Source organism: Moschus berezovskii, chromosome X, assembly GCF_049115385.1.
Source record: "Moschus berezovskii isolate FMDL1 chromosome X, NW_MosBer_1.0, whole genome shotgun sequence".
NCBI classification, from domain to species: Eukaryota; Metazoa; Chordata; class Mammalia; order Artiodactyla; family Moschidae; genus Moschus; species Moschus berezovskii.
In genome coordinates this window covers 124058308-124084020 of record NC_142488.1, presented here as the reverse complement: position 1 = coordinate 124084020, position 25713 = coordinate 124058308, and the positions used below count along the sequence as shown (strand labels likewise).

General features: G+C 43.4%; 1 protein-coding gene and 1 non-coding gene across 2 annotated transcripts in view; one reads left to right on the top strand and one right to left on the bottom strand.

The window, feature by feature from the left end:
- Window positions 1-25713, bottom strand: part of GPC3 (glypican 3) — a 459253-nt gene that overhangs the window by 6239 nt on the left and 427301 nt on the right. The window lies entirely within an intron of this gene.
- Window positions 9464-9570, top strand: LOC129535384 (U6 spliceosomal RNA). The gene has a single exon (XR_008681646.2). It is a non-coding gene; the product is annotated as a U6 spliceosomal RNA (small nuclear RNA).

Below are 25713 nucleotides of genomic sequence, written 5' to 3'. Positions count from 1 at the left end.
GGAGGGAAGCAATGTTGAGTGCTCATTGTTGTGGGGGGTGTGTGTTTGTGCATGTGTTGCTTGCTGGATGATCAAGGGTAAGGCAGGAAGGACAAGAAAATAAAGGCCAGATCTTGACAGATTAGAAAGATAAGACTTTATTCTGTGGGCAGTAGGGAGCCACTGCAGGTTTTTAAGTAAGGAATCCATACAATCTGTTTTTGTTTTTTTCAGAAAGATCATGGTTAACAGTTGAGAGGACAACCCTGAGTGGGTGGGAGAGACCTGTCAGACATCTTGTCTTGGGAAAAACAAGAAGCCTGTGGGAACAGTATCTGGGGATCTGCCAGTAGCAAATATTAAAAAAGAAAAAATTCAAAAACCTACGAAGAAGCTAAATCTACACCAAACCAAGACCATCTCATTTTGCTACATGCCAGATGCATTATGGTGATCACCACAAGCCATACTCTTAAATCACTCATATTTTTATGTTTATCAGTGATGTCTGGTTAGGTACATAGTATAAAATGTACATAAATTGTTTCTGTCTTACAGTTGAATGTCAGTGAGAACCTTTTGGGCCAGCAAGGAGATTTTCATGCTAAATTCAAAAATCTGTTTCTATGTGTCATCAGTTTAACTACACCCAGAGGGTTAGACCCAACAATCTGTACTGATTACACACTCAGTCATGACTCTCATTTTGCTCTTATGTCCTTTGTGTTGCAGATTAGATAATCCCTTTAAATTATCATCAGTCATTTAGGCCTGAACTTTGTGTGGAAAAAGTTTTCTGCATTGGATGAAGCACTTACTCTGGGGTACAACCCTGAATATTTATTGGAAGGACTGATGCTAAAGCTGAAGCTCCAATATTTTGGCCACCTGATGTAAAGAGCTGACTCACTGGAAAAAAACCCTGATGCTGGGAAAGGTTGAAAGGAGGAGGTGAAGGGGACAACAGAAGATGAGATGGTTGGATGGCATCACTGATTCAATGGACATGAGTTTGAGCAAACTCTGGGAGATGGTGGACAGGGAAGCCTGGCATACTGTGGTCCATGGGGTCACAAAGAGTCAGAAATGACTGAACAATACCACCAACAACCCCATTCTTAGTTATTCAGAATCTCCTAGGGGAGTTCCTAAGGAAGATGCCTCTATCCTGGGAGTCTGGGGCCCTGGGTTCCAGGCCTGGCTGTCACTGAGTTACTATTTCACATTTGGCAAGTCACCTCTCCTGGGCCTCAGTCACCCCATTTTGCTAAATCAAGGTACTGGACTACATGAACTCTAAATTTCCTTCTAGTTTTATTTCTCTCTGATTCCAAGGCTCTTGGGGCCCAGTGAGGAACACAGTCTGCTCAGGCCGCCATCATTCCCCTACCCACAGCAGCCAAGATGGTTGCCCCACCAGAGCACCTGGAAGCAAGCAGATGCAATCAGTTGCTTTATCTGGGGTGTGAGCCTTCCTAGTGATGTTCACCAGCTACCAAATTCTGAATCCTCTTTCTTCTTAAGCTGATCTAATGGTGGATAAGAGACCCTGGCAAGAAATAAATCCATGCTGGACTGTTTTTATTTTCTTTAAACCCTGATGTCTCCTAAAGGCCATAAACACCAAGCCCTGGGGGTGGGGTTGCTTAGGTGCATCAAGCGGGCGTGCACAGGCAACCAAGGAAAATCTGTCAGCCAGTGAGACAAGCCTTTGGGCCCTTACAGAGCCACTGGGGTCTTGAACATATAAGAAGATTCAAATGCTTACCCTCTGGTGGCATGGGCATCAAGCAGGGCAAGGCACTGCTAGAGGGGCCTCGCCCACCCTAGCTGGCGGACTTCACAGGGGCAGCCCAAGAGAAGAGCTGTCATTGCAATACCAGGGGAGCGAATGCTGCTGCTGAGCTGAACAGGGGGTGTCTTCCTTGCCAAGCCTTCACCAGCAGAAGGCTTCAATCCAGGCCCTAATGTGGCAACAGAACAACACTGCTCTCCCCGTGTTTTGTATCTGCTGTGTATGGCTGGGCCCTGGGACATCAGTGTGTGAAACCAGCAGTGCACTGCTTGGTAGGCCCCCGAGGCTGAAATTGGGGAAATCACTAGAAATTGTACTATTGCACACTCTGCTGCCCCTTCCCACAGAAGCCTTTGGGCCGTTGGCTTCTGAATCCCTAATTGATCTTGGTTTTCCTTGTCCTCCCCTCAATACAACCTTCCTTCCTGCCACATCAACGCTCCCCACCACCACCTTTGTGAACTTTCAGGTGTGAAATGACTACTTAAGACTTGAAAGCAAAGGAAAATGACTTTGTTAATGAACCTCAGGTCTCTGGGAGTGAGTCGGAGATTTTCTTCTTCATAGATCAGATGAGGGAAATGGCACACTTGAGGCCTCTGGTTTTAATTGGTCTAATGGGACTCCTTTTAGGGTCCATTTCACAACGTGCCTTCGTGACAAATAAGTGAGCTGCCAATTTCGCCAACTAAGTGACTGCAAATTCTGGGAACAATCCAGTCACCACTCCTGGAAGAGGGCTGGGGCAATGAGATGCCCACTTCATTTCCTACAGCTAATTCCAGCCTACAAATACCCTTAGGTACAACTGCTAGGATGTTGAAAGAATACAGTGGATTTTACCACTAGTATAGACATGGTCTCTCTTCTTATAGGCTCTGTTTCTCAGTCTGGGCTGCGTGTGCCTTCAGGTTACATTGCAGTGGGCTGTGGGGACATGACGCCATGGCATGCTTCTTCCCAGGGATTTAGTGGGAAAAGCACACTATTTTGTACTGGGACACACAAGGCTGTATGATGGAGCAAAAGGGTGTTATTTGCAAACTTAGTTAAGATTTCATAAAGTATTTCCCGCTTACTAGGACCTTCAGGTTATATCCCAGATCTTCAGAATCAGGTGTTCACTCCCACTCTTCACTGCAGTATGGGGTACTTAGTATAATTGTTTTAAGAGCACCATGGGACACTTGGGTCACCCAGGCTTTGTATACTATCAAAGCTGGGCTATTCTGACCACATATTCCTGATTAATGACTTAAAGTAACTTTTAAGATGACAAGTTCCTTGTCAGGAGAGGAATGCCACAGTAATTGCCCTTAAATGGGGCTCAGAAAGCTTAGTGTTTAATACAAAATGGTGTCAAGGGGATTCAGCCACTAACTATGTCTCACTTTTGTGTCCAGCCACTGAGAAAGGAACAAGGAAGAACATCATGTAATACATTTGTAAACTGTCATTTTGATGTAGAATCTTATGATGTGGGCCAATGCTATACTTGTCTAGGTACATCGTGAGTCAAGTCATATTCCCTGAAACAGAACAACTTCATCCTGGAAACTGAGAGTGTGGATGGGTGGTGTGGGTGCTGGCTTTCCTCCACCAGCCTAAGAATAATCACCACCTTCCACGGGAGTGTCATAACTATTACTCTCAGAGATTCAGACCCTTCTCACCTGAGACTGCCTAAGGGCTCCACAGGAATCACAGTTCCTCAAAGCCTTTCCTTCCCATGGGAAGTAATGGCCTGAGACTCATTGGAATATGAGAAGCTGGTGACAGAGACATGATTCAGCCAGGGCCAGCGGAGAAGATGAAGAAAACAGGCTTCAAGAAGGCAAGTGAAGAGAACACTTTAAAGAGAGGAGGAGAAGCACAGTAGAACATTATAGAAAGGTCAAGGAAAGTAAGGACTGAGAAGAAGCTACTCAAAGTGTCAAAAAGAAAGTAAGGGAGATTTTTGAGAGAACTTTCAATCGGGTGGTTGCGTTGGGCCAAAAACCAGATAGTACTGAATTGAGAAGAAAGTGAAAGCTGATGTGGATTTACTCAATACTGATTAGCTTTTGGAGAAGTTTGAGAGTGAGTGAGATGAAGCACTGTCGTCAGAACTGTGTATTGTGGCAGAGCTATCAGCAAACACCTGTACAACCAAGCTTCATTAGAAGGTGTCTCCAGAGTTCCAACTCAAGATGGTCTTGGAAATGCTATATTCTTGTTATCCCTGATGCATTAACAACCTGTACTAGATACCAGATACCTGTATACCAATGTTTATAGCAGATTATTCACAGCAGCCAGGAGGTGGAAGAAACCCAAACGTCTATCCATAGATAGATAAAACGTGGTCTACCCATACGATGGAATATTATTCAGCCATAGAAAGGAATGAAGTACTGCTGCCTGCTACAAGATTATATGAATCTTAAAAACCTGACACTAACTGAAAGAAGCTAGCCACTAAATACCACATAGTATATGATTCCATTTCTATAAATATAACTAGGCAGAATAGGCAAATTTTGGCAATAGTGGTAATGGTTGTACACATTACAAGTGTAAATAATGCCTGTGAATTATATACATAATGGTTAAATAGACAAGTGTTTTGTGATATCTATTTCACCATGATTAAAAAACTATAGAAGCCAAAAGATAATGGCATTTACAGGTACATCCTAGTTCCTAAGGGGAGTGTGAATGCAGCGTTTCTCTGGCATTTTCCTTTATAGAGGAGTGAGTGTGTGTGAATATACCTGATACCAAAGCACCCACCCCCAAAAGGTATGCTTTGAAATTCAAGTTGTCCAAAAAAATTTAAATGGATTTTAAGCACTACCTTAGAATTGCAAATATGGCTCCCAATAAGGGCAATTTTTGTCAAGAATTTTAATCTGAGGCTATTTTAAGAGAAATTTATATACAACCGCAGGAAACTTACATTTACTTTAGTGAGTCACACATATGCTAAGCTGAAAATGCATTTTTTAAAAAATCAATGAAGGAATAAATACACTCTGTCTTCATTACTTTAAAAAACTTAATGGTTTAGATTCACAGAGCTCTGTTTATAATATAAATTTCAAACATAACACAGCTACAGAGGTATGATCATTGGGCTTTAAAGATGTAGAAGAAAAAGATACAAAATGTCACTTTTTGTAGCCAAATCAAATTGCTGAGGGGGCAGTTAGGAGTGAGGGAATGGCCTTATAGTCCCTTGGAACCAGCACTCCAAGATACTTAATAAAAAACTCTTTGATAGTATTTGACATAGGGCTTTCGACAGATTTGAATCGGAAAACCCCAAATCTTGTAATCTTCCATTTTTAATCAGCCATGGTGGATCTTACAAAAAATGTACCTGAGAACTAAACTGCTATCCAACAACAAAGGAAAGTTACTAGAACAATAGCCAATGGGTCAAAATGGCTCAAGTCCCTGAAAACACTCAGCCTGGGCGTAGGAACATTACAGGCCAGAAATCAACAGAAGGCAGGTGTCCTCATAAATGAAAGATGAAAAGCCTCTCTAAGTTGTTCTATCTGAAGCTGTTCCCTAAAAACTCTCCAGTTGTGAAATGCCCCCCTCATCATTAAAGGGATTTGGGGAACTGAGTCTATTTTCCTGTCAGTTTACTTGGAAGAGCACATAGTCATCCTGGCTCCCTCCTCCTTTCCCATCTTTGGATCTGGACTGTCAGTATGCCACCATTCACAAAGGTACCACTTCCTGTGTCTGTGTGGGGGTTTTTGGCTGAGCTGCTTGGCATGTGGGATCTTAGCTCCCTGACCAGGGATGGAACCCATGCCCCCCTGCAGTGGAAGCACGGAGACTTAACCACTGGACTGCCAGGGAAGTCCACCTTCCTGTCTTTGGGCAGTGAGCATTTCTCCTCTTCTCCTCAGACTCTCTCCCTCTGCTTTCTCCCCTCCCGCCATAGTCCTTAGTGCCCTAGCTAGACAAGATGTCTATTGCTTTCCAACGGCCTACTGCTGTCCAGGAAGAAAGAATATGTTCTATTCTGTGAAAGTAGAAATAAGACAAATACCCATTTCCTCAATCACTGCTGAATCACATTTCTCTCTTCTCAAAATCCGATGATGGCTCCTTACTGCATGTGGGTAAGTCCTAGTTCCTTAGCATGGGCATTCACGAGCTTCTTCAACTCATCTCGTCTTGCTTCCCAGTTTCAACTGCCCATACATTTCCCTAAGTACTATATACTGTGGTCATACCACCCATTTATCATTTTCTGAGAGTGGCAAGTGCTTTGAGGTTCCCATGTCTTTCTTCATGCTGTTCCCTCAACTTGGGATGGTATCTCTTTTTTTCTCTCTCTCAGGCTTCAACTTACATGGCACTTCTTCCAGGAAGCTTTCTTTCCCTTATTGCCCCAGTCCAGATGAATCATTTCTCTCTCTGATTATTAATTGGATTGTACTTCTATCATAGCACTAATTTCAACCTGCAGCATACATAGTGGACTTCCCTGGTGGCTCAGAGGGTAAAACATCTGCCTGCAATGTGGGAGATCCGAGTTCGATCCCTGGGTTGGGAAGATTCCCTTGAGGAGGAAATGGCAACCCACTCCAGTATTCTTGCCTGGAGAATCCCATGGACAGAACAGCCTGGTAGGCTACAGTCCATGGGGTCGCAAAGAGTCGGACACGACTGAGTGACTTCACTTCACTTCAGCATACACAGTAGAGTTAGTCACTGAGCTAGACTTGGAGCCCCATCAAAGGAAGAAATGAGTCTTACTCCTCTCTTTAGCTCCCACCTGGTACTGAGCTAGCAGAGACACTGAAAAACTGTGAATGGATGTGTGAATCAATGGCCATACAAATGAACACGTAACCCCAGTTTACGGAGAATATGAAGGTGAAGGGCTACCTCCTTAGTAGATACCCTTCCGGAGGAGTCTGTCTTCATCAACTGATGATTTCCTTAGCGGAAGGAGTCCCACTGAGCAATGATGAACATAAGACAAAGGCAGGGCCAACGGTGTGGGTGGCCCAGGAAGCACATGGCAGCGTTCAAACCCTGACCTTTAGATACCAAAACCCTCCTTTCAATAGCCAGTTCTCATTACCCACAGCACCAGTTCACTGTACTCAGTGTGGAAGGAATCTACAAGATTTGCTTCTTACTCCCTTTCACTGTCTGGAACTCGATGCCTTACTATGTAAGCAAGGGACACATGTCAGCATTCTGGGTGCCACGCTGGGTGGGAAACAGGATTGCTGGTGAGCAGGTTCCATTTATTTCTCACTTGGAACAATTGTGATTGGCTTCCCATACCTTTGACCCTTGCCTTTGCCCTAGAATCTACCCACTGCTGGACCACACCCTGCCCTTTCCATCACCACCAATTCCCAAATGAGGAGCTGTTTGCTGGTGATTGACATTTCAGTGCCTGTCCCTGCAACATCAAAATATAGCTTCATTAATGAAGTCCCTTGCTTGGCTGTAAAAGCACAGAGCAGTTAGACCTCAATCCCTATAGTCACACGTGCCGGCGCCCCTTCCCCTTGCAGAGGTCTGTGGAATGGCTGCCAGGAAAATACAATTATGTGCTAGCACGAGAATAAATACAATTCCTTAACCTAAAAGTTCTGTGTTTTCATTCCCCCCCTTTCAATTTCTCTATTCACTTCTTTTTCTCTTTCCATTGCTCTTTAAACTCATTTCCTCTGTACAGCTATTCCCTTCTCTTCTGTCTAGTTGTCGCTCTACTAAACATTCTCTCCTGTCTCTACAGTGATCTTTGCCATATCCTTAGGCAAAGGGCAAGGCTGGAATCCTCTGATGGATTCCGAATGTTACAGATGCTTTTCTCTTCCTCTGCACTTTTCACTTCCTCTCAACCTCTAACCCGGGTTCCATTTGTTTTAGAAGAGGTTCTGCTGCTGCTGCTGCTAAGTCACTTCAGTCGTGTCCGACTCTGTGCGACCCCGTAGACGGAAGCCCACCAGGCTCCCCCGTCCCTGGGATTCTCCAGGCAAGAACACTGGAGTGGGTTGCCATTTCCTTCTCCAATGCGTGAAAGTGAAAAGTGAAAGCGAAGTCGCTCAGTCGTGTCTGACCCCTAGCAACCCCACGGACTGCAGCCAACCAGGCGAGGTTCTAGTATCTCCTTAATCTTCCATCAACATATCCATGGCCTTCCTGTTTACCCTGAGCACCGTTCCTGCCTCTCAGCTCAGTCTCCTTCATTGCCCCGCCCCCCACCCGCCAGTCCCACTGACCTACTTATCTGCCACTGCTCCACCCCCCTGCACCACGCAGACCACTGTTGTTACTTCCCTTCTCTTTCTCATCTCAGACTCTTCTTGCTTCACAGCCATGCCATTTTAGTACTTCTGTTTCACAGCCTTGTCATTCTTCTAAGGGGAAAATGATTTGAACTTAAAAGAGATAAAGAACTCTTATAATTACTGCAATCTGACAACTGCATAGGCTGCCCCTAGGCAGTGAGATCTATCTCTGGAGGTGGTCCATGAGAGTTTGGACAGCCATTTGGTGGAGAGACTGGTGAAGGGATTCAAACATAGAATGAGGGGGTGAAGGTAAATAGCTTCTGATGACCCTTCCAACCCCGAGATTCTAGGATTTCATTCAGGTCTTTCTAGGTCTCATGGGAGGGATAAAGGGTGAAGGGACAGGGTTCAAGTGACCTTTGCATTCCTCCCTTTGACACAGACACTGTCTGGAGAGGAATCTAAAGAGACTGCTTTGGATTCTCTCTTTCAAAGAAAGGGATCAGTGTCTTTTGGAGACCATGAGTAGCTTAGGTACAAGGGCTTTACGTTTGCCAAAGAGTTATCAACCAAGACATAAATTTAAGGGAGTAACTACTGACCTGCCTAGGGTAGTGATAAACCCCTCCCCCAAAATCTGTACCACTTATTAAGATAGAGGCTAAGTCTCAGAAATAACGTATTTATTAGGCAAATATGAAATGTGCATGGGCATCCCTAGTGGCTCAGATGGTAAAGAATCTGCCTGCAATGCAGATGATCCAGGTTTGATCCCTGGCCCTGGGTTGAGAAGATCCCTGGAAAAGGAAATGGCAACTCACTCTGGTATTCTTGCCTGGAAAATTCCACGGACAGAGGAGCCTAACTGGCTATAGTCCATGGGGTCGCAAAGAGTTGGACACGACTGAGTAACTCACACAGTATGAAACATGCATATATGGTAAGGGATGGCCATAAAAGGATGCTGTCTATATAGAAGACAGAACAAGCATCTTAGGAATTGTTTCCATAGAAATTTTTCCCTATCAATAGGAAACAATTATCAGTAATTTGCAGGCGGTAGACACCACGCTCAGTGCAGCCACATATTGGTATCATTCAGGATCCAGAGGAAGAAAAGAGTATCTTGTAATAAACCATAGCATCACCGATTCAACGGATATGAATTTGAGCAAAATATGGGACATAGTAAAGGACAGAGGAGTCTGGCGTGCTTCAGTCCATATAGTTGCAAGAGTATGGGACACGACTTAGTGACTGAACAACAACAAAAATAAACCATAATGGAAAAAAGTCTGGAAAAGAGTATGTATGCATATATATGTGTGTGTGTGTATGTATGAATCACTTTGCCATTCACCTGAAACTAACAAAATGTTGTAGATCAACTATACTTCAATTTTTAAAAAATACATAAAAAATAAATAGGGTGCTTGCTTTGGCAGCACATATACTAAAATTGGAATGATACAGAGACAATTAGCATGGTCCCTGTACAAGGATGATATGCAAATTCATGAAGTGTTCCATATTTTTTAAAAAAATACATAGGGTCAAGGGCGGCCATAGTTCCTTATAACTAAAAAGGGGCAGAAGTTTTTCCATATTGCTTTTACCTGTCTACAGAATAAGGCAAATGTGCTTGTTAACTAAGACAAATACATCTCATTGGTCAAATCAATTTAAGAAGGGAAATGACTGAGAAGAATGAGGCATCAGGCTAAAAGCATAAGAGAGGTGTTAGAAAATGAATGATGAGATTTCAGACTGAAAGGCCTTGCAGGGGCAATAAAGAAGCCACATTTAAAGACACTAAAATGCAATCAACAACAAAAAAACAGATCAGAACTGGCGCCTTATAGCCTGGCACTATAAAATGGAAATATATGCTAGAAGTTAATACAAATAATGAACACAACAACTATACTGCAATCATCTGAAGGAAGACAGGGAATAGGGTGGTAGTATTTATTGCCTGGTGAAAAGCAAATCACACACATAAAGGAGTTTTTGATGTTGCAAGAGATTGGGGAAGGATCAGGATGTGGCATCAGCAGTGTGCGCTTCCTGCCTTTATTTCATGGGTCTTTTTCTAACCAATTAGGAAGAAGAGTCTAACACTGGAAAGTTCTCCCTGGAATCAGAGCTTGCTTCAAACAAAGTTCCAATAGATAACTCCCCCCCTCCCCATTTTTACTTTTTAAAGAAATTTATTGAGTACATACCAGATCACCTGCTGCTACTGCTGCTAAGTCACTTCAGTCGTGTCTGACTCTGTGTGACCCCATAGACGGAAGCCCACCAGGCTCCCCCGTCCCTGGGATTCTCCAGGTAAGAACACTGGAGTGGGTTGCCATTTCCTTCTCCAATGTGTGAAAGTGAAAAGTGAAAGTGAAGTCGCTCAGTCGTGTCCGACCCTTAGTGACCCCATGGACTGCAGCCCACCAGGCTCCTCCATCCATGGGATTTTCATGGCAATAGTACTGGAGTGGCTTGCCATTGCCTTCTCCCACCAGATCACCTACTTCAAGTAAATTTCAGGTATACAGTTCAATGAGTTTTAGTAAATTGAGCAAGGTGTGCAACCATTGTAATTCAATTTTAGACCATTTTTATCAGTCATGGGGCTTTACCCATAAGGTCCCTTGTACCAGTTTACAGTTAATCCCTCAATGGTTTCTTCTGAGTTTCTCATCTTCAGCTTTCTGCATCATCCAATACTGTTGTTGGCTATTCTGTCTTGAAACTTGCTGTCCCCTCACTATCTGATACTACTTCCTCTCGGGTCCCTCCTCTAATCATTCTCAGACTGCTCTGGGGACTGTTTTTCTTAAAGACAGGTGTTCTCTCCTTCTTTGACTCTCCTCACTTCTCCCTTGATAAGCCTTCTTGAATGTTCTCATCTGTGGCTCTAGTTTTCTCTTTCCCCAGAGTCCCAAGTCTATCTCTTGCTCAGACATCTCTGGAAAAGTGAACTGTTCTGACCTGGATGTCCCTCAGGCAACTCAGACTCAATAAGCCACAAACAACACAGAGTTTCTATTTCCTTAGTTGCTCTTCTTCCAGTGGGCCCCTCCTGCCCCACCCTCACCCCAGTTCAGATTAGCTTCAACTAGCTATCCTGTCGGAGAAGGCAATGGCAAGCCACTCCAGTACTATTGCCTAGAAAATCCCATGGACGGAGAAGCCTGGTGGGCTGCAGTCCATGGGGTCGCTACGAGTCAGACATGACTGAGCGACTTCACTTTCACTTTTCACTTTCACACATTGGAGAAGGAAATGGCAACCCACTCCAGTGTTCTTGCCTGGAGAATCCCAGGGACGGGGGAGCCTGGTGGGCTTCCGTCTATGGGGTCACACAGAGTCGGACACGACTGAAGTGACTTAGCAGCAGCAGCAGCTATCCTGTACGTGAAAACTGGATGAAGCACAAGCTGGAATCAAGATTGCCAGGAGAAATATCAATAACCTCAGATATGCAGATGACACCACCCTTATGGCAGAAAGCAAAGAAGAACTAAAGAGACTTGATGAAAGTGAAAGAGGAGAGTGAAAAAGTTGGCTTAAAACTCAACATTCAGAAAACTAAGATCATGGCATCTAGTCCCATCACTTCATGGCAAATAGATGGGGAAAACAGTGGAAAGAGGGACAGACTATTTTCTTGGGCTCCCAAATCACTGAAGATGGTAGCTGCAGCCATGAAATTAGAAGACGCTTGCTCCTTGGAAGAAAAGTTATGACCAACCTAGACAGCATATTAAAAATCAGAGACATTACTTTGCCAACAAAGGTCCATCTAGTCAAAGCTATGGTTTTTCTAGTAGTCATGTATGCATATGAGAGTTGGGTTATAAAGAAAGCTGAGTGCTAAAGAATTGCTGCTTTTGAACTGTGGTGTTGGAGAAGACTCTTGAGAATCTCTTGGACAGCAAGGAGATCCAACCAGTCCATCTAAAGGAAATCAGTCTGAATATTCATTGGAAGGAATGATACTGAAGCTGAAACTCTAATACTTTGGCCACCTGATGTGAAGAACTGACTCATCTGAAAAGACCCTGATGCTGGGAAAGATTGAAGGTGGGAGGAGAAGGGGACAACAGAGGATGAGATGGTTGGATGGCATCACTGACTCAATGGACATGAGTTTGAGTAAACTCTGGGGTGGACAGGGAGGCCTGCTGTGCTGCGGTTCATGGGGTCACAAAGAGTTGGACATGTCTGAGCGACTGAGCTGAACTGAACTGAGCCATCCAGTTGCCCAAGCCAGAAACCCACAAGTCACCCTAGGTTCCTTTTCCTTTTGCATCCTCCAGGTCTAATTAATTCTCACATCCTATGAATTCTGCTTCCTTAATATTTTGTGACTTCTTCCCCTTCCCAGCGCCACGGCTTATTCCCACTACTGCTTAGATGACATTCTTCTAACCTTTCCCCTGGTCTCCTTCTCATGTAAACCATCCTCCACACAGTTGATAGACTCCTTTTATTTTGTTAATTTTTGAAGTACTCAACACATGAATACATTTGAAACAATACCTGAATATATGGAGTAAAAAAAAAAAAGCGAGCCACCTTTTCTACATGTCCCTCTCCTCGACTCCAAAGAGGTGATTACCAGTAAATGCAATTTCTATGCTTATGCTATAAGGTCTTGGAAACCTTTGAATGTTAATACACAGAGAACTGCCTCATTCCTTTAATCACTGTGAGAAATTCCATAGTATGAATAGATATAATGGTGCTATTAGGCATTTTCCCACTGACAGGCATTTAGTTTGTTTTTAATTTCTCCCCAGCATGAACAAGGCATGAACATCCTCTGACATACACCTTTGAAAACATGGTGTCTTTCTTTCAGGAATATTCCAAGAATAACACTGGCAAGTAGGGATGGAGACGTGCATGGGAGATAAGTTGCAGGACAGTAGGACAGAAGTTGGGAAAGCTGGGTTGGAGAAGATTTTGAGAGGAGATTAATTTTTTTTTCTTAAAATGATGACATTCAGTTCAGTTCAGTCGCTCATAGAGGATATGTTTATGCATGTTAAGTCACTTCAGTTGTGTCTGACTTTTTGCAACACTATGGACTGTAACCCACCAGGCTCTTCTGTCTATAGGATTCTTCAGGCAAGAATGCTGGAGTGGGTTGCCATGCCCTCCTCCAGGGAACCTTCCTGACCCAGGGATAGAACCCATATCTTTTACATCTCCAGCATCAGCAGGCAGATTCTTTATCACTAGTGCCACCTGGGAAGCCCATCAATAACATAGAATGATATTAAATCATCTTTGGGGAAAAATCATCTTATCACCCTATTGCAACAGTTATTTTTAAAACAGACAGATATTCATTTAAAACAAAGGAGGTACTTCTGAATTATAACAAATCCGTCTGGTCACAACAGCCACAGAAGACCTGGGAGTCACAATGACCCACTTCCAATGCAAGGGGCGTAGGTAGTTAGGGAACTACGAACCCACACGCTGTGCAGTGCAGCCCCCCCCCCAAAAAAAACCTAATATTATGCTAAACTATATAAACTGGATTGTGGAACAAATCCTAGTACATAAGCTGTCTTTGGTTATACCCATTTTACTATTGTATTCCATTTTTATTTTCACAATTTTAGAAGGATATTGAGAATACTTCTCAGAGCAGAGAATCCAGATCATTAAGGGGATGGAAACTAGATCTGAGGAAGTGAAATGAAAATATAATTGTCCTGTGATCTCTGATTCACTTCTAAAAGTAGTGACATCTTGGTCCTGAGACCACTTGGCTGAGTTTTTAATGCCACTAATAAGTTCATTGCTCAGCCTGCAAATCCACCACCACATTAGCAGCAAGGAACACTATAAGGGGGAATCAAAATGAGCAAACTGTAATTAGGTATGCCATGTCACCAGAGAAAGTAATTTACTAAAGGGATTACCATGATTAAAGATGCATTCTCCTTAAATAGAGATTGTTTTCTTCCATTGATTTGTCCCAATCAATTCCCCCTATGTCATGCAGTATTCCAGTTGGACAGCAATTTCTGTTGTCTTTTTAATTTCTCTGCCAAGAGATTAGAGGAAGTAAGTCGAGCTTCTGCAGTCACTATAATTTCCTTACAAATGGAAGAAGTATTAACAGAGGACTATAGAGACAGATTACAGCTTAGGTCACCCAGGGGAGAAATCCGAAGCCCGCTTTTGACTAACAACAAGGTAAGTAATCCTCAAATCTTTTTTTCCCCTTAGTATTAAGCCTAAGACCAAGTTTAGGGGGCCTCCTTTTCAAATTGATTTTTTTTTCTTTTTTTGGCTTCACCTTTCTCATGCCCTAGGCAGGCAGGCAGAATATAGAGGGTACGGGGCCCTGGATACAGACTTAGGCAGCATTCTTCACCCCCAGTCTCTCTCAGGCTGCCTTGTTCACCTCGTGACTTTTTTCTCTTTCCCTAAAACCTCTTCTAACCCTTGCCATTTCCATAGTGCTCTTTTGGCAGAAAATAGGACTGAAAATGTATCAAATTCTGGGTCCTTATATTTGCTACAAATACCTGAGTTGTCATTTTAAATGTGATATCACCGATAACCCCTTGAGGTGGACGAGTGGCAGCCATGGTTCAATGGAAGGGTTTGTGTTATATATGGTTGCTGCTGCTGCTAAGTCGCTTCAGTCATGTCCGACTCTGTGCAACCCCATAGACTAGACAGCAGCCCACCAGGCTCCCGTCCCTGGGATTCTCCAGGCAAGAACACTGGAGTGGGTTGCCATTTCCTCCTCCAATGCATGAAAGTGAAAAGTGAAAGTGAAGCCGCTCAGTAGTGTCTGACTCTTAGCGACCCCATGGACTGCGGCCTACCAGGCTCCTCCATCCATGGGATTTTCCAGGCAAGAGTACTGGAGTGGGGTGCCGTTGCCTTCTCCGTATGTATGGTTAGTCTAGTGTAATTAACAAATTACTTGCTGAGCACTAGGAACATTTGTTGACGTCCTGAAAACCATGCAGGCCCGGCATTGCGGTTCTCACAGATGGCACCCATCCTCAAGGAGTTCCATCTGGGAAGGAGCAGACCATGAGTATGAACTGGGAGCCTGTTGTTTGCTAGACACTGTGCCAGGTGCCATGGGGGATACAGAGATGAGGAAAACTCAGTCGTTGGCCTCAAGGACCTATCTATCCTGGCAGGAAGAAGAGACAGGAACAAAAATCACTGTATCCAGGTTAGAATGGGGGAAGTGCCACAAGACAGGCAGGAGCTGAGTGCAGTGGGGGTTCTGAGCAGGGATGGAGCCTGACCCTCTCACCTTTCTAGTTCTGCCTGTAAGCAGAGAATCCCTGGTTGCTGAGCACCAAAGTTGTGCTGCTTCTTAAGTGAGAAGGATGAGAAGTATGAGAAGATATGTAAACGCGATTTCTAAGCCTTAATGTGCTCTACAAGTGTGTTATTTTTTGTTACTTGAGAAAATCATAAATATTAGACCTTTCTCTGGGGAGACATTGCTCTAGAACCTAGGTAAATCTCTCCTGCTTTTCCACCCCCCACCCCACCCCTCCTCTCTCTCATCTTCACTGTGTGATGATCCATGGAGCTCAGGGAAGGATCTTGTCGTGTCCTTTGGTCTTAGTCACTGACTGACAGGAAACCTAGGTCAGTAACTCGGGGCTGGATGTGAGTAGGCATGGAGGGTCACCTGCCCTCTCACATGAGGTTCTCTGTCACTGCATGATTTCCAGCGCGCCGCTTCACTGGTGTTCGGTGTATCTGAGCACAGGCATGGTGGGGTGCAGCTGCTCTTCAAATGAAACCCTAAACCCTTTCAAACACTCAGCAATCTTTCTACTTTCTCTGCTTGCGAGGCTCTGGAGATTTCCCTCCGTACATTTTTCCAGCATGATGTGAGATGCCAGTTAGTCCAGAGAGATTTATGAGAATGTCATTTAAATGTAGTCTCCCTTAAAAAGGAGTTCCCTATCCCCTGGAGTTTTTGCCACTAATTATCTGCCAGTTTATTTGCACATTTTATGAACTGAAGAGCAAATATATGCCCACTTAAAAACAAACACACGTGGATGGATTATTTTGCCAGTCCTGATTATTGAAATACAGACAAAAGTCAGAGATAATCAAAGAGGTTGGATGCAATGAGCCAAGGGTGTGAAAAAATCTCATATTCTCATTCCTCCTTAAGGAAAGGAAAGAAAACTTACTTCAACAATGTAGGACATGTCTTATTGAGGCATTAAACACATACACCACTTTCCAAAGAGTTTCTGGCTGAGAGGATCTACTGTGCTAGCCTTGATCACCTTCCAACTTCTCTCACTACCTACCCACCCGCTGCGCCCCCACGCCTGTCTAAAAGTACCAACTCACCTTGGGTAAGAAGCTGTAGTTACGGGAAGGTTTCATCCAGTAGATTGGTAAACAGACTATCAGCCTGAATGACTGAAATTAGCAAGGCTAATGCAATGTCACTATTCAAAACAGCACCAATTTGGAATTTCTTAATGGCCTCAGGAGAGGGAGTCTTTATACATCCTACAATCTCTCTTCATTCTTACCTAAATTCCTTCTCATAGATGTTATGAATGGCCTGTTTTGTAGCCAACACAAACTTTGTCCAGTAAAATAATGTCAAGAACTCAGAATGAAAAGAGATTAGCTGTTCCTGGCTCCTGTTATTTTAAAGCAGAAATAACTTTGGCTTCTACTGATTCATAGACAAAGCTTGAAATGCAAAGCATGCTCAACTCTAGATTCAGCATGAAAAGGACCTTAAAATATGCCCAAGTGCAAGTAATGGACTTATTAAAGGGAAGAAAAGAGGCACTTTTCACAGACTCCCGAGCTCTTTAGTCCTGTCATATCAGTAATCTTGCTTAAGAATTTCATTCTATTTACATTTCTTCTCCCTTTAAATATCCTCAGGACGCATATGGCATCAAGTATTGAAGCTTGTAAGACATTAATTTCTTTATGTTAATAATGGAGAAGGCATGTAAAGTGCACAAGTGATAGAACTTGGAGCATTTGCGACGATTTCAATAGGAATTAAAAATCAGTTCTGTATTTTTAATTGAACACCTGATAATTCATCAACACATATTTGGGGAAGCAAACTTCCAGTGGCTTCTTTGGACTCTTTTTGGCATTGTTCCAGACCAAGTGCATTCTTCATTAGGAAATTTAGTTTATATCTGATGACAAAAGCATGAACTGCACCATTTGAGTGATTATGAAAACCTGTATAAATTCATAATAATATTGCTTGAAAGCCATAGTACATAAACCACAAAGTTCTAAAATATACACATGGCACACACATATATACTTTCTGTTTTAACTTTAAGAGAACTCGGAAGAATGAAATTAGGCCCTGGGAAACTTCTGGGCATCTTGGAATATTTGTGTAAAATCAAAAAGGTGAAGGAATCACGAAAACCTTCCCAAGCAGCATTAAAATAAGGAGGCCACCTGGCTCAGTTTCCCTTAGAGGTATGAGGTTCTAGTCTTGAGTTTCCCCAAGATCAAGAATAAATGAGGAGGTGGGAAGGAGGTTCAGGATGGAGGGGACACATGTATGCCTATGCCTGATATTGTAATTATCCTCCAGTTAAAATAAATTTAAAAACAAAGAATAAATGACTTGATGTCTGTGCCTTAGTCTCCATCTGCAATATAGGTAATGTGGTAAAGTAGGACTCAGATGGAATTTGCATGACCAGGTCCATTCTGGAGAGATGCTAGTCTGCTTCCACTGGATTAGTTTGAAATGAGGATCACCATCATGGAGCTGTCCTGGGAATGTTAAGATCTAGAAGGCAGTGTCAGAGACTGAGGGTCCCAGGTCCCATTCTTCCAGGTCCCTCACCTATTAGCTATGTGACCACATTTTTAAAAATCTGAGCTCTTGATTGCTAATCTGAAAAGCGAACATAATACCACTGCCTTCACAGGTTTATCAAGGGAATTGACTGAAATAATACATAAGTCCTGGTTTGTGGACCAAAGAGAGGGAAATAGTCAGGAACAAAGGAAAAAAGACAACTGAAATATGTTTCTGTTCCCTGAATAGGCTGAGTTTGGGTATATTTAAATTTTGTTTAGGAACCAATAAATGAAGCTGAGCTACAAGAATCCAAAACACTTGGAGGATGAAAGAGGCAAGCTGGCTATCTAATGCTAAGGAAACAAGACAACTCAACTTTCTTTTTTAGAGTCAGTCCAATTGATTTGTGTCTAGATAATTAGATTGAATTTGAACATGAAATTAGTGGTACTTGATTGCAGCCATGAAATTAAAAGACGCTTACTCCTTGGAAGGAAAGTTATGACCAACCTTGATAGTATATTAAAAAGCAGAGACATTACTTTGCCAACCAAGGTCCGTCTAGTCAAGGCTATGGTTTTTCCCGTGGTCATGTATGGATGTGAGAGTTGGACTGTGAAGAAAGTTGAGCGCAGAAGAATTGAAGCTTTTGAACTGTGGTGCTGGGGAAGACTCTTGAGAGTCCCTTGGACTGCAAGGAGATCCAACCAGTCCATTCTAGAGGAGATCAATCCTGGGTGTTCATTGGAAGGACTGATGCTAAAGTTTAAACTGCAATACTTTGGCCACCTCATGCGACGAGTTGACTCACTGGAAAAGACTCTGATGCTGGGAGGGATTGGGCGCGGGAGGAGACGGGGACGACAGAGAATGAGATGGCTGGATGGCATCACCAACTCAATGGACATGAGTTTGAGTGAACTCCAGGAATTGGTGATGGACAGGGAGGCCTGGCGTGCTGTGATTCATGGGGTCGCAAAGAGTCGGTCACGACTGAGCGACTGAACTGAACTGAATGTTACATATATTAGAAATAATCTGATTAACAAAATCTGCTCAAATCAGAAAGTAAAGAGGTGGTTACAGGTAACTAAAGATATGAAATGTTTTCTTGCATAAAGTTCCTGTGACTGTTTTGAAATGCCAGATACTGGATTTCAGATACAAATCAAGTTGTCACTCCTCATAGCTTTGTGACTGGTAAAAAGCAATAGGCTAGCACATCAAGCATTTTTGAAATAACAAAGTTCAAATACTTCCTTTTTCCTTTGCAGGCAGTTCAGTCTACTTAACCCTTCACTTGCTGACAAAGTTTCCCTCCAAAGCCAGGACTCTGGGCCCAGGCATCTGTAAGTATGTGATTTAGCCAGGTCCGGCTCTATGTCCCGTTTCCTATGTGTCTACCATGACCATTTCTAAAGATGGGGTGTCTTGTGTTGTGGCCCTCAAAAATGTAGGGGTGGGGTTCTGGCCAACTATTCACCAGACTTCATTTCCCATGCCGACACTTTTTCTAGAAGTACTTGGGAGGAGTGTGCTGAGAGGTTGGGACAATGCCAAATTATGAATTCATAACCTAATAGAGGAGTTCAGGAGCTTAAAGGGATCCCAGAATCAAGTCTGAGATTTTGACCTGCCCTTGAGTGACCTGCCACTGTTAGTTGGCCTTGAGACCATTTATCAACCTTGATGTCTGTTACCAGTCCGCAAGCTCCTTGGCGGACATGGATCCTGGATCTGCAGAAGGAATAGGAAGAAATCAGATAGCCCCACGTTGTTACGCATCTACCTGGGACAAAATTGAGAAGACAAGTGTATCTCTTCCCATTTTAATGTCTTTTGTATCATGGTCCTTCCTTGTCTTCTCAAGAGATTTGCTGACTTCACGCTGTCTTGTAGCAGATCAGGGCAACTTTCCTAGGCTAGCACTGCTCTATCAATACCCAATTCTCTCAACATGTCCCTCTCCCCCATCACAATACAACAGTCTCAAGCCCTATTTCTGCAGAGCCCTGGGTTTTGTTTAAGTGACAATAAGTGCTCATGAACAAATCAGAAACTGTCATCCCTTTCCTGTGATGCATACTGTGTAAACTCTAGGAATGCAAAATAGATTGGGGAGGAAGGTAATATAGTATAGTGGTAAGAGTCCTAGACTGGGAGCCAGAAACAGAGATGTCAATTACGGACCAACTATATACTGAACTCTGACTTCAGGCAAGTTACGTAACTTCTCTGGACCATAGTTTCCTCACCTGTAAAAACAGTGTTGCTGTAAGGTTGTGTGAGAACACTTAGCATGGTGTCTGGCACAGAGCAGGTACCTCCAAAATGTAAACATTCCAGAAAAAGGCAAATAGGGATGGGAGATTCCTGGCCCCTACCCCAGGCCCTCAAGATATAAAAGGACACTCATAAAGGGGACAACAGAGGATGAGATGATTGGATGGCATCACCGACTCTATGGACATGAGTTTGAGTAATCTCCAGGAGTTGGTGATGGAAAGGGAAGACTGGCATGCTGCAGTCCATGGGGTCACAAAGAGTCGGACACAACTGAGCGACTGAAATGAACTGAATCTTCCGAGGTGGTGCCAGTGATAAAGAACCTGCCTGCCAATCCAGGAGACCTAAGAGACATGGCTTTGATCCCTGGGTCAGGAAGATCACTTGGAGGAGGGCATGGCAACCTGCTCCAGCATTCTTGCCTGGAGAATCCCATGGACAGAGGAGCCTGGTGGGCTACAATCCATGGGGTCGCAAAGAGTCAGACACAACTGAAGTGACTTAGCACGCAGCACACGTAATCTTATGTACTTCAGCTGTGCACACCGGTGGACCAAAGCTACAAGGGACTTTCATTCTTATGTAGATTTAAATCTCTCCAAAATAATTTATGAATTTTTCTTCTCTCAAGGATTCTTTTGGCAGAACCAATACAAATATGCTAGTAACACAAACCACAAGAAGAAGAAGATGAACAATCAATATAACCACTACAAAAATATCAGGCAGCTGCTCTTCTTTCAACTGGTTCAAAGTTGCTAAGTCTTCGTGCTGGTGTCTCCTTTTTTAAACAAATATGTTACTGCAGATGGTTTATATCCTTTCCACTCAACTGTGGGATTTCACATGTATGGGAGGTGCTAGGCAAAGATGCAGAAACTGTCACGTCTTTAATACCGCAGTGGCGTGCAGTCAGGCTTTCCCAACGCCCACCACCCTGTGCTCTTTCAGTTCCCTGGACTCTCCTCCTGACCTCCAAGGTAGCCTTGCAAGAGTGAATGAAAGCATACCTTGGGAGCAGCTGTCACATCTCTGCTCAAGAAGCACCAGTGCCTCCCCACTGTTCCTAGGATTAAGTACAAACTCTTTGGTTCTATACCTTCCTTCCTCCTGGAAAGCACGTATTATTATTACATGTGGCCTCTTTAGCCTCATCATGTCTAACAATGTGTGAGGCACAGAGGAGGTATGTCATAAAAATGTGTGAGCTGAGCTGAAATAACTGACTGAATTAAATTCTCTCTCTCTGAGCACCTTGTCTTCAGCCCTTGCACCTTCCCAAGTTAATGCAGATGAGGGCATTTTCCCATGCCATCAACTACCTGCATACAGTTAACCAGAAAGGGACTTCGAAAACTTTGAAGGTGGCCACTAAAAATCATCAAGTGGCCCATCCTCAAGGGACCTTTGTAACTATGGAGCCCTTAACAGATTTATGCTTTTTGGGAGAATTGAGCTGTAAAATAACAGGAAATAAGGAGACAGCATTCCTGGCATGCCACAGGCAGCAAAGGAAGATTTTGAGGAAAAGATAGACCTGAGAGCAAATCCAAACTCCACCCATCGCCAGCAGTAAGACTTTGAGCAAGTCACTTGACTTCTTTTAGCCTTGGTTTTGTCATCTCTAAAGGGAGCCTAATTACCTCCCCCACGAGCTGCTGTGCACATTACATGAGAGCATTTATGTCAAGTTCCTCATAGAAGGCTTGATCTTTAGTGGGATCTCAATAAATATTTGTTGGTCAAAAGTGGAAGAATGACTAATTTTCCCAAATAAAGCCATTAGCCTCAGAACTGGACTGGCCAGAATGCTTCTTTTAGTCATTTTTCCATGTAGAGCTTGCCAGCCTCCATGATGCTTCCCACTCCCCAATGTGTATTGCTGGCCCAATGGATTCTTTTGAAGATTACGCTCTGTTTCAATGATGTGTCTTCTAGCACAATGAGTGAGTCATCTGTCTAGAGTGCAGGTGTTGATGGCGGCAGTGAGGGATTCCTATGTGTATTTTAAGAATTATCATCCACCTCCAGACTCCAACAGGGTGGCCCTCCTCTGGAGAGGACACATGGGGCCTGACCTGTATGAAGGCACTTCTGTTCATAACATGGGGCACTAGGACTTATTGTGGCTTTTCAACTTTTTGGGGGGGCTTCCTGACTGAGAACTGAATTCGATTTTTAAATTTATTTTTAATTGAAGGATAATTACTTTACAATATTCTGAATTCAATTTTTAATTAAAACGCACATACACACAAACTCTACCCACTTGGTGGTATGGAAGTCAAGCGTACACTGACATCACTACTTGTCTTCCATTCTTCCAAAATCTTTAGCTGTACCGCAGCTAAGCCTGTGAAACCTACGAACACCACATGAGGTATCAAAATGAATATAACAGACCTGTTTAGCTTCAGGTGTTCTATGTAAATAAAATACTCACCAACTGGTTTATGCTGCAGAAGGTGAGCAGACACGAGGTCAAAACATGACCTCAGGCCTCTTCTTCCTACAGGGAGGGCCGTATCCCCTCAGCTCCACCTTACCTCTCACCACCAGGTACACAGGGCCCAAGGAGGCAACCACCGCTGTGCCCTGTGACCTAGCTCAAGCTTGACTTCTAGACCACAAAAGTGACGAATAATGAGCAAAACCAAAAACCTCTGAGTCTGTCCATATGTCAGTAGCTTCCAAGCAGAGACTGGAAAGATAGGATAAAATTAAAAACGGAATCTTCCCCTTTCCTTCCACCTTTTTCTGAAATTCAGTGACACCCAAGCAGGAATTAGCTCAAGAGTCACTAGGGCAGAGAAAAGGTCAGTATTTCCCTTATTTCTCCTGCACTGATGCCAGTACGAAGTTGCAAGGAACACATTCTTATCAGGCTAGTTCTTTCCCTTTGCTCAAGTACTTTGGAGTGTATGCTGTGTACCACGCCGTGGATTGAATGCCGAGTCTCCTAGGTGGACCCAGTCTCTTCCCCTTCCTAGAGTGCATCTGACTGTGTAACGGTGGCACAAAACTGCACGTCCAATCTGCCTCGTCACGAGACCCTTACCTCAGCTCTAAGAAGAGAAACAACACAGACTGAAGACTCTGACCACTTAAAAATTATGGCCACATCCCATTGGAGTCAGTCAGTCAGTTCAGTCGCTCAGTCGTGTCCGACTCTTTGCGACCCCATGAATCACAGCACGCCAGGCCTCCCTGTCCATCACCAACTCCCGGAGTTCACTCAAACTCATGTCCATCGAGTCGGTGATGCCATCCAGCCATCTCGTTCTCTGTCATCCCCTTCTCCTCCTGCCCCCAATCCTTCCCAGCATCAGAGTCTTTTCCTGGGAGTCAACTCGTCGCATGAGGTGGCCAAAGTATTGGAGTTTCAGCTTTAGCATCAGTCCTTCCAATGAACACCCAGGACTGATCTCCTTTAGAATGGACTGGTTGGATCTCCTTGCATCCTCCAATTCTGAAAGCACAATTAAGAGTTGCACATTTTGCCTGTGATGGACAAAACTCACATTCTCCTTGGCAGTCAAACCAAGTCCATAGCAGAGCCCTTTTAGTTGCTTACTTTTCCTCCATTTGAGTTTCCTGATCCTCATTTGGATTTATCCTTGCCTTTATCTCCTGAAAATGTGGTCAAGCTATTGACCCGTGTCTCTGGCATTAAAGATTTCCCCCCATCTCCCTAAGAATACTTTTTAAAAGAAAATATAGAAACTCAGTTTAATTGAGAGTCAACTTGGAATTCAACATGCTCCACGTATCTGTCAAACAGGGATTGCAGAGAGGTCCAAATCCAGAGAGGCCCATTTACAACACATGTTTTCCTCTTGACTTTACCAGAGAAGCACTTTAAGAGAAACCAAAACATTTCTCATTTATTTACACATAAAACCTTTCATGTTCTTTTGAATGTACCAAAAACTTTACAGAACTTTCAAAGAGATTTTGAGAGAAAAGGAAGACATACTGGCCAACAATAAACAAACTACTAAACCAGTTGAAATTGGTTTAAAAACCTAACAATGCAAAATTCTGAATGAATTCAATCCTTAACGAAGGATAAGCTCCAGGTCTGACATAGGAGAACAAATCCTTAGAGAATAATCAAAGGCTAGAATGAAGCACCAAACACCCAATTTGTATTGTTCAACATGATGGCCAACTTAAGCAGAGAGAAAGCTACTACAGTCCACAGTGAGCAGCTCCCTTTTGTAGGCTAACAAGGAAGCTAGTGGAAGGCAAGTGACAGACCCAGTAGATTACCTCCTAGATGTGTAGAAGGCATGTCCTCCCTCTCCACCATGTTCCCTTTATTAAAGGGGTGCCTATTGACTCCAGAAATACTCACATAGTACCCACTCTGGGCCAGGAACAATGCTAAGTGCTGAGGGTATAAAGTTGAACAAGACATGGTCTCTGTCCTTCAGGCCAGCTACAATTGACAGAGCATCTACCGTGTGGGTTCTTAGTGCACATAATTTCATTTAACCCTCATAAGAATCCTATGAAATAGTGATATCTCCATTTTACAAATTTAGGGACTGAGACTCAGAGAAGTGTAGATGTCCAAAAAACTTGTATGTGGTTATGTTCTTATCTACTATGTTATACTGTCTCAGTCAGGTACAGAGAAAGTTTAGAGGAGGAATTGAGCACTTCTGGGTTGGGTATGATGTTTTAAAGTCATGGAGATTTTAAAAAATTGAAAAGGAGGCTGGAAAGCATGGGTAGGTATGGATAAGTAGAGATTAAGGGGGAAGGAGGAAGTGGAAGGACAGATATAAATATTTCAGATGGAAAAAAGAATGGTATATAGAGAGGCACAGAGGCATGGAAAATATTCAGGAAACACTTTGGCTGTACTGAGTGAGAAGAAGCAAGGGATTAGATGGGAAAAGCTGAGTAGGATGAAACTGTAGAGGGCCATGAAAAAATGAGTAGTTCAATCCAGTCAGTCATGTCAGACTCCTTGCAACCCCATGGACTGCAGCACACCAGGCTTCCCTGGCCATCACCAACTCCCGGAGTCTACTCAAACTCATGTCCATCACATCGGTGATGCCATCCAACCATCTCATCCACTGTCGACTCCTCCTACTTTCAATTCAATAAATGAACAAATATAAACCAGTTGTCCAATGCAGATGAGATTTAACCTTGGAGCTATAATCCTTTCAAAGCTGTGGTGTTCCTGCTCTATTTCTGTCTACAACCAAACACTAGGAAGATTTTAGGATCAACTATGTGTTGCCAGACATCTTGGAATATGAAGTCAAGTGGGCCTTAGAGAGCATCACTACGAACAAAGCTAGTGGAGGTGATGGAACTCCAATTGAGCTATTTCAAATCCTGAAAGATATGCTGTGAAAGTGCTGCACTCAATATGCCAGCAAATTTGGAAAAACTCAGCAGTGGCCATAGGACTGGAAAAGGTCAGTCTTCATTCCAATCCCAAAGAAAGGCAATGCCAAAGAATGCTCCAACTACCGCACAATTGCACTCATCTCACACGCTAGTAAAGTCATGCTCAAATTCTCTAAGCCAGGCTTCAGCATATG